General features: G+C 44.3%; 1 long non-coding RNA gene across 1 annotated transcript in view; it reads left to right on the top strand.

The window, feature by feature from the left end:
* Nucleotides 1-12,526, top strand: part of LOC148775851 (uncharacterized) — a 515,606-nt gene extending 503,080 nt beyond the window's left edge. The window contains exon 8 of the long non-coding RNA XR_016038890.1: nucleotides 12,392-12,526. This is a non-coding gene — a long non-coding RNA (uncharacterized LOC148775851). The remainder of the gene's footprint in view (nucleotides 1-12,391) is intronic.
* The last annotated feature ends 2,966 nt before the right edge of the window (nucleotides 12,527-15,492 follow it).

Genomic DNA, 15,492 nt, shown 5'->3' with positions numbered 1-15,492 from the left:
AAATTATCACTACAAACAAAGCTAGTGAAGGTGATGGAATGCCAGTTGAGCTATTTAAAATTCTAAAAGATGATGCTGTGAAAGTGCTGCACTCAATATGCCAGCAAATATGGAAAACTCAGCAGTGGCCACAGGACTGGAAAAGGTCAGTTTTCATTCCAATCCCAAAGAAAGGTAATGCCAGAGAATGCACAAGCTACCGCACAATTGCAGTCATCTCACACGCTAGTAAAGTAATGCTCAAAATTCTCCAAACCAGGCTTCAGCAATACATGAACCATGAATTCCAGATGTTCAAGCTGGTTTTAGAAAATACAGAGGCACCAGAGATCAAATTGCCAACATCCGCTGGATCATGGATAAAGCAAGAGAGTTCCAGAGAAACATCTATTTCTGCTTCATTGACTATGCCAAAGTCTTTGACTGTGTGGATCACAATACTGTGGAAAATTCTGAAAGATATGGGAATTCCAGACCACCTGACCTGCCTCTTGAGAAACCTATATGCAGTTCAGGAAGCAACAGTTAGAACTGGACATGGAACAACAGACTGGTTCCAAATAGGAAATGGAGTACATCAAGGTTGTATATTGTCACCCTGCTTATTTAACTTATATGCAGGGTACATCATGAGAAAAACTGGACTGGAAGAATCACAAGCTGGAATCAATTTTGCCGGGAGAAATATCAATGACCTCAGATATGCAAATGACACCACCCTTATGGCAGAAAGTGAAGAAGAACTAAAGAGCTTCTTGATGAAAGTGAAAGAGGAGAGTGAAAATGTTGCCTTAAAGCCCAACATTCAGAAAACTAAGATCATGGCATCCAGCCCCATCACTTCATGGGAAATAGATGGGGAAACAGTGGAAACAGTGGCTATTTTTCTGGGCTCCAAAACCACTGCGGATGATAATTGCAGCCATGAAATTAACAGACGCTTACTCCTTGGAAGGAAAACTGTAACCAAACTAGACAGCGTATTAAAAACCAGAGACAATCCTTTGCCAACAAAGGTTCGTCTAGTCAAGGCTATGGTTTTTCCAGTGGTCATGTATGGATGTGAGAGTTGCACTACAAAGAAAGCTGAGCGCAGAAGAAATGATGCTTTTGAACTGTGGTGTTAGAGAAGACTCTTGAGAGTCCCTTAGACTGCGAGGAGATCCAACCAACCGGTCCATCTGAAACTCCAATGCTTTGGCCACCTGATGTGGAGAACTGACTCATTTGAAAAGACCCTGATGCTGGGAAAGATTGAGGGCAGGAGGAGAAGGGGACGACAGAGGATGAGATGGTTGGATGGCATCAGCGTCACAATGGACATGGGTTTGGGTGAACTCCGGGAGTTGGTGATGGACAGGGAGGCCTGGCGTACTGCGGTTCATGGGTTCGCAAATAGTCAGATGCGACTGAGCTACTGAATTAAACTGAACTGACAAGAAATGACTTAAAAATCCCTTTCTGATGTCCTACAAGAGGTGGCTTCTATTATGTGTGTCCTATTTTTTTTCAAACCTCCAATTTCAGACTGGGGTTGAGCAGAACTATTGCTTACAATCTCCATCTTATCATTCTTGGGCTCCACAAAAAGTGCTAGACCTTTGAGCAAACAAATAGGTTACAGGAAATAGAACCTCGGGAAAGACAAAGCTGCAGGTGATAAAGGTCTCTTACTCATCCTGTCTCCTCACTCCTGTTTCTCCATTGTGTTGTTATTTTTAATCTCCAGTGTAGCATCTCCTTTAAGCCCTCAGTTTGCTTTTAAATATCACACAAAGTAGAAATGAAAGAAGATGACTTCAATTTTCTGCCATTTCCTTTTCTTTTCTTACCATTTTTTAAAAATTTACAAGATGTGAAGTTGTTAAATTATTCACAAGAAATGATAATGAGATTTTTGAACTTGAACCTGAAGGTAAATAATGCTAGTGGCATAGTGTCTCCTTAAGTGTATAATAGAAAGAAGAGACTCCCTTGAACTCACAGTGCCTGTCCTGACTCTACAGACTTCTGTGGCTGCATTTTGTAATGACTTCCACGCTGGGCTAATAACACATGGCCTTTTCACCATCAGAATCTCAGTTTATGAGCACCATACAGATCACAGCTCACAGGCAAATATATGTGGGTTTTTCAGGGAGAGACTGAAAAATCAAGTAAAATGGAAATAAAAGTGTATCTTATCAAAGGAAAGGTTCTATGACATTTGAATTTCAGAATCTCTTCAATGTTTTTTTTTTAAAACAAGAAAACTACATTTTTATTTTTAACAAAATTCTTTTTTAAAAATTTGGAGTATAGTTGCTTTACAATGTTGTGGGGGGGTTTACGTTTAAATTTTTTGATGGAGACCGTTTTTAAAATAATTTGATTTATTTATTGAGATTTTTGGCTGCTCTGGATCTTCGTTACTGCACAAGATACTCTCTAGCTGTGGTGTGCAGGCTTCTCATTGCGGTGGCTTCTCTTGTGCAGCACAGGATCTGGGGCGCTCAGGATTCTGTAGTTGCAGCAGGTGGGCTCTATAGTGCGGCTCCCAGGCTCTAGAGCATAGACTCAACATTTGTGCGCACGGGCCTAGTTGCTCTGCAGCATGTGAGATCTTCCTGGATCAGATATCCATCCTGTGTTCCCTGCATTGGTAGTCAGATTCTTTACCACTGAGCCACCAGGGAAGCCCTGATGGGGGCCATTTTTAAAGTCTTTATTGAATTTGTTACAATATTGCTTCTGTTTCAGGTTTTCTGGGTTTTCTGGCCTTGCGGTGTGTAGGGTCTTAGCTCCCCAACTAGGGATCAAACCCACACCCCCTGCATTGTAAGGTGAAGTCTTAAGTACTAGACTGCCACGGAAGTCAAAGTGTTGTGTTATTAACTGAGAAGAAAATATCCATTTGTTAGATGTGGAGCACTCAACTGTAAATGCAAAAGCCCACTGACTCCCTGTGCCTGGCCTGAAGTAAAGGCATTGCCACCTGCACAGCAGAGAAATGGAGTGGGAGCAGCACCCCTGTCAGGAGCGTTGTCATGAGGGCTGTTACCTGAGATATTCCCTCCATTGTGCATCTCTAGAAGATAGGGTGTCCTGACTGTTTATATTTCCCATCAAAGGTGAAAAAATTAAGAGTCATTCTTTACCATTTTAATGAAGAATTGTACAAATGTCCCCTTGCTAGTGGACTTCCCAGGTGGCGTTAGTGGTAAAGAACCTGCCTGTCAACACAGGTGACATAAAAGACGCAGGTTTGATCTCTGGGTTGAGAAGATCTCCTGGAGGAGGGCATGACAACCCACTCAAGTATTCTTGCCTGGAGAATCCCCATGGACAGAAGAGGGTGGTGGGCTACAGTCCATGGGCTCGCACAGAGTCGGACACGAACAAAGTGACTTAGCATGCACGCACTCCATCCCCTTGCCAGAAAGCAGAAAATATGCGCCTCTGGACCAAACTTACCCAGAGTGCAGAATGGGCAAAGGGAAGTCAGGAGTGCTTTGGAAAACAGCCCTGTGTGTAGCTCCACTAATCATAATTTAAGTGTAATTGCAACTAGTTCTGCTGAAGCTGGAGAGTGTATTTTACCTGTTTCCTATCTTTCAACACCCTATCTTCTTTATTAGAGAAGTTAATACACCAGGTAAGGCTTTCAAGAAATTTGAGATAAAGCCTGTTTATGGCTTGTGCAACAGTAAGGACATTTTTGTGGTCATGTGAAGGCATGCTTTCTGATAATGATCATTTTATAGGACCTGCCTTAAACTGCATGACATGAAAGAAGGGAAAAAGGCTATTGTCTTTTCATTTGTCATTTCTTAGGGTCTAGATCCCCAGGGTTTAGATGCTAGACTTAAAGAGAGGGGCCAACCTGATCCTTCTGGAAGCTGACACAACATGGCTCCAGTTTGGGTAGTGGGCTCTTTGTAGGGAATGTAACTTTGAGGTGATGAGAAATAGTTCTCTAATCTCTAAAGCACTGTTCCCATGGCACCTTCTTTAAGGGCTATGGGTGCTAGACATCAATAAGCAGGGTGCTACAGAAAACCCTGAAATAATCATAAGCAAAAAGGAAATACCCCACAGCATCTCGGGATAAATGGAGCAGTCTATTAAGATGGCCTGTTGTATAGGGGAGCCTGCAGTCATATAGGCCAGCAGACCGTGAATTCAGTCAGTGTGATCTCAGTTGAACCCATAGTTTGGAGTGGCCTAGGGACATCTGAGTTATATATATATTAATAAAATTGATGAACATTTGCTTTTCCCTGTTACTTTACTAGATGATATTGAATTAACAGTCCTTGAGTTGCCTTGTAACAATGTCACTCATTGCTGTTTATACATTAACTAAATATACTCAATTGAATAATCTTACACTTGACTTCTTTCTATTTATTTTTCTCATTACTAGCAACTTTTGTATTTTTTCTATTTCTATGGCACATAGAAAGAGTTATTTATGAATACAAGGAAACAAAAAAATCTGCCTATTCAAGTATGCCTGAAAAGTACTGGTCATAGTAATGGCTCCTTTGCATGTATATGTCATATTCTTTTGTGGGAATTGGAAAATAATTAAAAACAACTTTCATTTGCATTACAGTTAATGTTTCACAGCCCTTTCATAATTCAGTTTTTCTTCTTCAAACTCTGAAATCGGGTAAAATAGATGTTATTATTCCCATTTTATTAATAAGTGACATAGAGTCATTTGACTGGCCTTCCCGAGCAAGAAAATGACTGAGCAAGCCCGGGTCTTAAAACAGAGTGTGAGAAAATCAATTTGATTGATTCATTCAAGAAATATTAAGTATTTTTACTGTGTGTTTCAAGTGCTGTTCTGTTGGATGCCCCATAGTGAACAAGCAACACTAGGATCCATGCCTTCATAGAGCTCAAATTTTCATGGATGAGACACATACATTTATTCAAATAAGTGAGTAAAATATACGGTGTAAAGTGTGGTAATGTATGCTATGAAGAAAAATGAAGCCGGATTAGGGGGATAGTGTGTGTGTACATGTGTGTGTGTTGGGGAGAGGGGGCATGGTAATTTAAGCCATTTTCCAGAAAACATTTCAATGAGAAAAGATCCAAAAGCCTTGAGGGAGTAAGCATGTGGATATGAGGGAAGGCATGCCAGGCAAGAGGAGTAACCAGTGCAGAGCACCGAGGCTTGCCTGCTATATGAGATAAACGCCGAAAGCATGGTGAGGAGGCTAGGGGAAAAAAAGAGAGAGAGAGAAAGTCACAAGATCAGAGAGGCATGCAGCAATCATTAAATTTTGGTTCCCAGCTTCTCAATGACATCTTTTTCAAGAGATTTTTTTTTTTTTTTTTTTTTTGCCGTTTCAGGGGAATTTCAAAGTGTGGTGCTAGTGGGAGCAGAGACCTGGAAATGTTAGAAATGGGAATTTCCAGGCCTCATCCCAGATTTTGGGGCTTCCCTGGTGGCTCAGACAGTAAAGAATCTGCCTTTAATGCAGGAAGTTCAGTTCAGTCGCCCAGTCATGTCCAACTCTTTGGGATCCCATGGACTGCAGCACTTCAGGCCTCCCTGTCCATCACCAACTCCCAGAGCTCACTCAAACTCATGTCCATCGAGTTGGTGATGCCATCCAAACATCTCATCCTCTGTCGTCCCCTTCTCCTCCTGCCTTCAATCTTTGCCAGCATCAGGGTCTTTTCCAGTGAGTCTGTTCTTCACATCAGGTGGCCAAAGTACTGGAGTTTCAGCTTCAGCATCAAGTCCTTCCAATGAATATTCAGGACTGATTTCCTTTAGGATGGACTGGTTTGATCTCCTTGCAGTCCAAGGGACTCTCAAGAGTCTTTTCTACACCACAGTTCAAAAGCATCGATTCTTCAGTGCTCAGCTTTCTTTATGGTTCAACTCTCACATCCATACATGACTAGTGGAATGCAGGAAACCCAACTTCAATCCCTCGGTTGGGAAGATCCCCTGAAGAAGGGAATGGCAGCCCACTCCAGTAGAGGAGACTGAAGGGCTACAGGCCATAGAGTTGCAATGAGTGGGACACAACTGAGCAACTAGCACTTTCACTTTCATCCCAGATTTGCTGAATCAAAAACTTCGGGAGGAAGCCAGAGATTTGTGTTTTATCAATCCCTCATGGGATTCTGATGCAGGTTAAATTTTAAGAACCAGCTGTTATTGTTCAGTTGCTAAGTCCAGTCCAACTCTCTGCAACCCCATGAACTGCAGCATGACAGACTTCCCTGTCCTTCACTGTCTCCCCGAGTTTGTGCAGACTCAGGTCCTTTAGGTCAGTAGTGCCTGTCAGACAACTCATCCCCTGTCGCACCCTTTTCCTCTTGCCCTCAATCTTTCCCTGCATCACGATCTTTTCCAGTGAGTTGACTCTTCACATCAGATGGTCAAAGTATTGGAGCTTCAGCTTCAGCACCAGAAAAACCAAACTGTTTACTCAACAGATTTTCAAGGACCTCTCCCTTTGGACTTTACTTGGACCTCCAGCCGTATCCTATCACCCTCCCTCAGGCTCAGCAAGCTCTAGCCACACTGACCGTACCACCATGGTGACTCAAGTTCAGACCTGTTCCATTTCTCTTTCCTGTTTCTTCTTTTCCAGGATGCTTTGCAATTCTGACACCCTCTTTATCAGACTCAATCATCTAGACCCAGCCAAAACATCTCCCCCTTGGCATTCACACTGCTCAGTTTTCATAAATGGTATCTCAGTTCATAACATTTATGTGTGAGTTAATTACCCACATGTCTTCCTTCCGTTCTAGATCATAAACTCTGTGAAGACTGGGGCCATGAGCTTGGGTTGTGTCATCAATGGCAACATGGTGCCTGACCCATAGCGCCTGGAAAATCTATCTTTTTCAAATAGTGTCTGGACTTTTAAATAGTAAAATTAACTTTTCCCATAGTGCCTGGAAAATCTGTGTTATCATTGAATGAAGGACAAGGAATTAAGCTATCATCATCTGCTGCTGTTTCAGCAGACATGTGTGACCACTCTTGTGTTAGAAATTTAAGAGCAGTGCTGGCTGAAGGAGATTCCAAGGAAAGCATCTGGCTGAAGGTGGGGGTTTGGACTGAACTATGAGATGCTTTCTGGGGTAGATGGGTTCCCAAGCAGAGCCCTGAGCTCTGAGCCAGAGGGGAAGTGCTGGACTTCCAAGAGAAACATGAAAGGCAGGAGCCTGAACTGAAAATGGAAGTCAGGGAGCCCCAAAGATGCTGTTGGTCCAAATTGTCAGGGAGGCAGTCATGCGCAATAATCATGCTATGGTGGGGGGCTGGGGAGCTTTCAAATCCAGGGTTGAGTCCTGTCTTCCCCAGTTAGTTGTGTGACCAGAGCAAACAATTCATTCTTCCCAAAGCTCAGATTCCTTTTATATAAAGTGGGGATAGTTATAGTACCTAAGAGTGTGTGCTCAGTCATCTTCAGTCATGTCTGACTTGTTGCGACCCTGTGGACTGTAACCCACCAGGCTCCTCTGTCCATGGGATTCTCCAGGCAAGAATACTGGAGTGGGTTGCCATGCCCTTGTCCAGGGATCCACCGTGCATCTCCTGGTGTCTCCTGCATTGCAGGCAGATTCTTTACCACTCAGCCACCAGCAAAGCCTACCTAACAACAGGAGCTAACATTTATTGAGCGTTTCTACAGGTTATTTCTTTTAATCTTTGCAATCGCTCTGGGAAATTGGTGCTCAGATCTCCTTTTTCACAGCACAGAGACTTGCCAGCCTGCCTAGAGTCATGTGAGGAGATAGAAGGTAGGATGTGGACTTGAGCTCAATCGTCTGGCTCTGGGGCCAGTTACTTGCCATGCTGGACCATCTCTTTAGGGGTCTGTCAGATCATATATGTAAACCCCCCAGCAAGTGACTAAATGACAGTCACATATTTTTGAGGACCAAGTTGGCTTCACGATGTGAGAGAGAAATAATCCCCGAATATGGGAAAGAATTTTGGAATGAACACCAAATCTCACCATGGTTTGGTTTTGTTTTTCTCTCCCTTGGCTGTGAGAAGTATGTTCTCCCAATTCTGCTGTTTGCCCATTAACCTTTTCCCACCTGATTTTGCCCCTCCCTGGTGGATCAGGGGTAAAGAATCTGCCTGCCAATGGGTTCAATCCCTGAGTCGGGAAGATCTCCTCGGGAAAGAAATGGCAACCCATTCCAGTATTCTTGCCTGGGAAATCCCATGGACAGAGGAGCCTGGCAGGCTATAGTCTGTGGCATTGCAAAAGAGTAGGACATGACTTAGCAACTGAACAACAGCAGCATTTGATATTAACCGTATCCTTGCTTCCAAAAAGAAAATTGCTGTTTCAAAGTCAGTAGCCTTAGTCCAGTTATGAAGGGTGATGTTTTAGACAACACAGTATTAGTGTTTGGTGAAAAGCATCGAAGCCTCCCTCTTTGAACATCCTAGAGAAAGCACACAAGTGGTGAGGTTTGGTGTTCGGGTCTTTTCTATTTCTGAAAGGGAGATCTCCACCCTGTGGCTTCGATGCACAAGAATACCACCCTTCAGAAGAGTTTCTGGCAGGCTCCTGACATGAGGACAATGCAAAAGGGCTGTGCTAGTCCTAAGGAACAGCCTCTATTGGGAGAGCTAAGGCCGGCACGTCTCACCAGACACGTTTTCTCTGAGTTCCGCAGACTGAGTGATTCCCAAGCTGAGGTGGCTTTGCCCGGGAGGTCTAGAGGTCTTCAAGAACACCACTAAACAGACAGCCAGGATCCATTTTTCTGAGGTCACAGGAAGGACAGCCCCTCCCAGCTAACTTTTTTTTTTGAAGGTCTACACCTTCTCCTCTGGAACTTCAGGAAAGAAGACAGGAACAAGCATGGAAGCCGTTGTCAGGCTTATGATCCTAAGCTGACCTCGACTTCCAAGGGCACAGGGTTGCCCTTCACTTCTTCAAAGATTCCATTTTAACGCCTCGACTTTGGTTGACCACATGCCTGGTGTTTAGTGAGCTTGTCAGGCAGCAGGGTTTGTCCAGCTGTGAACCTGGGAAAGTCACGTGTGTTCCCATCTTGGTACAGAGTGAAGAATGGGCTTGTTGTTGATTGAATCGTGTTCCTCAGAAAGATATGTTGAAATCCTCACCCTGCAGTTTCTGTAAATGACCCTTATTTGGAAATAGGGTCTTAAAGATATAATCAGTTTAAGATCAATTTAATATGACTGGTGTCATTATAAGAGGGGAGTTTATTTTACTTTTACTTTACAATATTGTATTGGTTTTGCCATATATTGACATGAGGTGAGTTTAGACAAAGACAGACATGCCATGTAAAGACACAAAGACATAACAGGAAGGCAGATGAGGCCACTGCAAGTCAAGGAGCACCTGGGGTTATGAGATATTTGAAGAAACTCGGAAAAGTCCTTCCCAGAGGCGCTGAAGGAAGCCTGGCCCCGCCAACACCTTAATCTTGGACTTCTAGACACTAGAATTGTAAGAGGATAGATTTTCATTGTTTGAGACAACACAGTTTGTGGCACTTTGCTATACATCCTGAGGGAGCTAATACAGGGTCCCATTTGGAAATGAAGGGATAGGTAACTCAGCCTGAGCACTCAGGGAGTGATGGGTGCCTCTTTCAGATGTCAGGGTGATGACAGGGCAGGCAGGCACTCTTCCGGAACTGTGAGTGGTGGTAACACCGGGGATAGTCTTATTCCTTAGTGCAGTGGACAGTACGGGTTGTTACTGCTGCCGCCCCCCACCCCTCACGACTCAGCCCAGCGTGCAGTCACCTTCCTGAGCCGAGCTGGGCTGCTTGCTCTTGTGCTTCAGGCTGCCAGCCACCACTCCACTCCTTACCTGGTCAAGAGATCCTGTCATCAGGAACCACATGATTCCAGAGAGCCATCCCGGCCAGTGACCTAGACAACCTCATGACATAATAATGCTTTAAACCACTCCCTGGCTGCAGGTCTAATGAGATTCTAGCCCCTGCTGTCTCCTCCCAGTCCAGGCAGCTAAAGTGTGAACAGGCAGCTCACTTCCAGGGATCCCTTTCGTGGTCTCTACAGGGTGCATTTTCATCGTCAATGAGAGGGGAATCCAGCCGTGTCCCAGCAGCACAGTAGTGTTGCCAGGGGACCTGAGATGACTGCTGGCTGGCCGGGTTTGGCTGTGGGCGCCCCAAGCCTGCTCTGCTGCTGTGAGGATTTCCTTGTTCTCCTTTTCTCCTTCTCTTTGTGATGCTTTAGTTTGGATCCCCTGAAGCAGTTCAGCAGCAAAGAGGGAACATGACCCTCGGCAAAATGGGTTTCTGGGAACTTCCCCACCAGAACTGAATCCTGAGTACATCAGAGAATTATCCCAAGGGATGTCATAACAAAGCAGTTTCTCTCTCTTTGTCTCCAGCCATCCTCCCTCCAAATGTTTAGGGTTTTGAAAGCATGTCTTTAAAAAGCAAAGGCCTGGAGCAGAGTCGACATCAGTATTTTGCATGCATGGCTTTACAGTCCTCCAAGTCCTTCTGCAAAGCACCCCCAAGCCACATACTGATGAGCCAGAAACTGGGGGCGGGATGGGGGTGGGAGTAGGGGGCCTTTCTCCATCTGCAACTGTGCTTTAACAAAGGCCTAAAGTTGGTGTGTTCTTGGCTCTGTGTGAGAGATTTAATCTCTTGTCTCTTTCAATGAGTAAGCGGCCATTCATCTCCTAACAGCAGGCAAGAGAGAGGGTGAACAGGAAGACCCATGAGCTATATCTCTCCAGGACTGGCGTTGATGTCAGCTGCCATAAACCAACAGACAGAGCTGAGCAGCTAATGTCAGCGCTCCATCTCCTGGGTTCCTGTGAGGTGAGGGCCAAGGCTAGGGGACATTTTTGAGGATTATTTTACCTGCTCAGATAGACAAGGGGTCCTGATACACTCACTGTTAGAACATAATGGACTGTGGCTGATGGTCCCGATGTCCCATCCTTGAAAGCCATGCTCATGTCAAAGCTACAAAATCCTTTGTTAAGCAGCTCTCAGGCCCAGAGAGTATTTTTCTGGATGGTCAAAGGAAGTTCAGTGGAAAGTGGTTCAAAATCTCCTCAAACATATGGAAACTATTTTCTAATACTGAACCAACTTTACCATAGCAACAGCTTCCTAATCCCCAGTCATTCTGCCCCTTCAGTTAATCCTTCAAAATGATGACTTGTCATCTTGCTGGACCTGGCATGAAGGTGGGGTAATCTCACAATCTAGACAGGATACAAGAAAGAGGGAGTCAGAACAGAAGGCCCCTGGGTCTCAGACCCCCACACTGGCAGGACTAATGGAACCAGTGCTACTGGAGACCCAGCTGTGATCTCTGGGGATGCCTTTCCTCTCCCCTTTTTTGGGGGTAACATCCTGATGTGTCTATAAATGAAAACTGGCACTTTTTCATTCAATTGGGCTTCTCAGCATAAATGGAAACATCTGAAAACAGTTGCATGCTGAGAAAACATTTGTCCTAGTAGGACACAAGTTGAGGTCACTTTTTAATTTCTGTGATTAGAATTAATTAATATGAGCATGTTACGTACCATCTAGAGATTTGCCTTCAAACTGAGCATCACCACATGATTTCAGTGGCTGCTTTGCAGTTTCATTTATGATCTTTTTATGCCAAGCAAAGGCAAATGATATCATAGCATTCTGAAAAGGAAGATTTTACAGTAGTTCAGATGAAAAAGGGGAGAGGGGAAATTAATCATTTTGGGGCCTACAGAATATAGGCATGCCAAAATCCAAAGAATTTGTGCTGTGGCAGCCAGTACCATATTTATGTTGGGAGCAGATGTATTATGCAGATTCCATTTTTGCACAGGCAAACTTGCAGCCATTCATCAGCAAAAAGTGTAGCAGTAAAAAAGCAATGCAGAATTTTCTGTTGATTCTAGCAGTAAGTGGATTAGATATCTATTTAATGCAGCTTTCAATAACACTGCAATGTGAAACTTATCTTCCAGTGAGCAAGTTAGATGGTTGTGGAGTTATCAAGGGACAACTTATTAAAATGTGTATCAGGGATTGAGAAGATTTCAGATTTCTGTGAGGCCTGATTATTCTGAATGAGCAAAACAAAGCTTTAAAACGTTATAGTGTATTTTTGTACAACTTATTTATGCCAAACGGGTTTGTAATTTAGTTTCATGTTTTTGCAAGTTCAAATCACAAAGAATTTACTGGGGGCAGGGGCAGTCTGTTGAACTTTTTCTCCTTTACAAGGACTCATACGGGCAGCCTCTGAGATGGCCCCAGCAATCCCAGCTCCAGGTATTCTTGCCCTGTGTAATCACGTCCCATGTTGTATTACAGTTGATCAGTGGGACTAATAGAATACTGTAAAGTAATGGAATGTCATTTCTGCTTCTCTCTCTCTCAGATCATTCACTCTGAGGAAGCCAGCTGCCACATTACAAAGACCCTCTGGCTATTCTATGAAGAAACTCCCATGACAAGGTTCTAAGGCCTCGTGCCAAAAGCCATGAGAGGGAGCATCTTGGAGCTGATCCTCTAGACCCAGCCTTCAGGGGACTGCAGACTGCAAGGCAACAGCTTAACTGGGAGGCCCTGAATTGGAACCATCCAACTACCTAACTGTGCTGCTCTGGGATCCCTGACCCTCAGAGACTGTAAGTGTTTGTTATTTTAAGTATTGGTTATATGGTAGCAGATATCTGATGTAGGCGCCTGTGTATAACTAATGACTGAGAAGCACTATGAAACGTCACTTCCTGAATTCAGGCAGTAGATGTGTTTACTGCTTAGTCACTGACCATAAGCATTATTTTTTTAAATGATATCAGCCTTGTCTCTTAGGGTGAGCTCATTAGTGACATTGATCCGTGTTCATGTAACCTCTCAAAAAATATACATAGGAACAAGGTCAACATTTAACACTCTCATTCCTTGTTACTACTATGGATCACCCCATTCCTGGTTCACTTTGATGAGGAACAAATGCCTGGTATATCTCCTGGTTCGTCTGTCCGTTCCCATTTCTCATTTTATTCAGCTACAGAGTAGGACTGCAGATTTCATTCATACTTTAGCTATAATAAGCAGAGACTATGTAGCTCTTTTTATATATATATAACTAATCTGGTTTTGTTGCCATGGACAGAAGGCCTGGCATGCTGCGATTCATGGGGTCACGAAGAGTCGGACACGACTGAGTGACTGGACTGAACTGTATTACCTGGGGAAAAACAAGCCAATACAATTCGCAACTAACTTTAATACTTTGGATTCTGATTTGCAGTCTTAAAAAGGCACCTTCAGCTCAGTCTTTTAGGAAAAGAACCCCAACACTATTTATCTCTCAGATTTGTGTCATCTGCTTAGCACCTAGTTTCATTTCAAAAAGTCATCTGGATAAGTGGTAAGAATGGTGAGACTTACAAGATCTCATGTTGGAAGCAAAATCAGGGTCCTCAGACATGGTGTCCTTTGGCTCCCTGGCTTCTGGAGTGATGTCTGGCACCCTGTGAACCTCTGTGGCTGCATTCTGGCGGTTGTTTCTCCCTCTTTGTCAATGCCTGTCATACTCTGCAGGACACTTAGCCTCCAACTGTTCTCCCAGGGATGCTAGGAAGCCTTCTGAACTCTGAGGGTGACTCTCATTTGGCTCCTGTCTAGGCCAAAGCCCTCAATCCAGAGCCATCTGGCCCTAGGGAGGGTGGTGCTCTGCGCATGGACCCCAGCCAGATTCTCAGTATACCTGGGTCTCTTCTGTGCTGTTTGGAACCAAGAGTGGTCCAGGGAAGCTAAAACTTAGGCCTGTCTCCCTCTCACTTTGCCAAACAACCAAGCGTATTTTGTTTGCAACTGTGTACAGGCTGGTATAGTCCCAGGAGCCCCTGTCTGTCCTCAGCCTGAATGTAGATGGTTTGATATGGGATATCCACACCAGGCTAGGTTGAAGTCCAGATAAGACAGGCAGTGTCTGTTGCGTGATGAAATGGTTGCACAGTGTAATGGTCTTCCCCTCTGCCCTTTCTGTCTCCCTGGTGTCCTCTTCCCTTCGGTTTCCCACCGCCTTCTTCTGTGTAAGGTCTTTTCATCTGCAGTAGAACCATAAGCTTTATTGCCTTGCTCCTCTAGTCACAACATAGCTAGGAGGATTATTTTCTTTATACCATGGAAGAAGAAATGTAAGGAATAAAGTGGTTTAGAGTATTAGTAAAGCTTTGTGTTGCTAAAAGTCCCTACATTGTCAGAAACCAAGTACAACCTCAATCTTCCCCTGTTCATTTCTGGAACAAATCTTGATTTCCCATGCAGGTGGTTGTCTCGGGCCAAGGTGGGCGAAGATCATGAACTCAGAAAGGCAAGGAAAAAGTCACACTCATAATTTTCCAAATATTACCTGTTATATCTGTCTCTCATTGTTTTTCAGTATCAGTTACCCATTCACAGATTACAGTCTGCAAAATGAAGACAGGAACACTTGATTTTCATTTGATGCTCTTCCATCTGTCTTCTAACCGCCTTGGAAAATGCCTGTGAGTCTCCTGCTTGTGTTCCCCTTCAGACACACAGGCCATCCCATTTTCCATAGGCACTAGGGTGTCAGCTTGTCGTGTTCGCTTGAGCTGATGAGCAGTGAGGCTGACTCTGTGCTCTTGGGCCGTGGTGCACCTGCATGACGTATGTGATGCCCTCGCGAGAACAGCATGGTGGCCCATCAGCGACACTCAGTGAGTTGGTGAAGCCTGGTCTGGGTCTCTTCCACATTCCTGCTCACACCTCCCTACTCAGCTGCAGGAGATGAAGTGAGCCCAGCCAAGCCAGGAGGTTCTACCTCCGAGGGTCCTTGTAGTGGCAGTAACTCGTTTCCCTTGAGGCTCTCAGCCGCACAGAGCCACCCCCAACCCAACAGTTCCCCTGTGTTTAACACGACTCTTGTATGTTTCTGAACTTAAAATCAGACCTGCTTATCCCTTCCAGATGTCACCAGGTCTCTTCCTATTGCTTTCACTTTAAATCAAACTACGTGTGACTGAAAGAGAGCCTTTATCACATTCTTTAATTGCTTCCATATCAGCGACTTGAGCTGCAGTCCTGGTCTGGCTCCTACAGCCTTCTTCTGTCAGAATCCTCAGACTTTGGGCAACTCACTGCCATGCCTGCAGCATCTATCTTTCCTTTTTGTAGGTGATGGTGCTTAGCGTCTGCTCCTACTTTCATTTAATGACGACTTTAGGGGACATATTCTCTGAAGGAGACATTAACATTTGCATTAGTCAGCTCCAGGCTTGTCTGTTTAAGTCTGTGGTGCTCGTAAATGGTCACCAACAGTTACTGACCACCTACTGTACCTGAGACCACTCCCTTATAAGTGTTATTTCACTTAGTCTTCACTGACAACTCTAGTTATTATTTCCTCTCCATTTTACAGATGAGAAAACTGAGGCTCAGATAGGATAGTTAAGCAAATCGCCCATGCTCACAGTCACTGAATAGAATGGCAGTTTCTCATAC

This window comes from Moschus berezovskii, chromosome 13 (genome assembly GCF_049115385.1).
Source record: "Moschus berezovskii isolate FMDL1 chromosome 13, NW_MosBer_1.0, whole genome shotgun sequence".
NCBI classification, from domain to species: domain Eukaryota; kingdom Metazoa; phylum Chordata; class Mammalia; order Artiodactyla; family Moschidae; genus Moschus; species Moschus berezovskii.
Note: the sequence above shows the minus strand (reverse complement) of the source record. Positions and strands in the feature narration are given on the sequence as shown.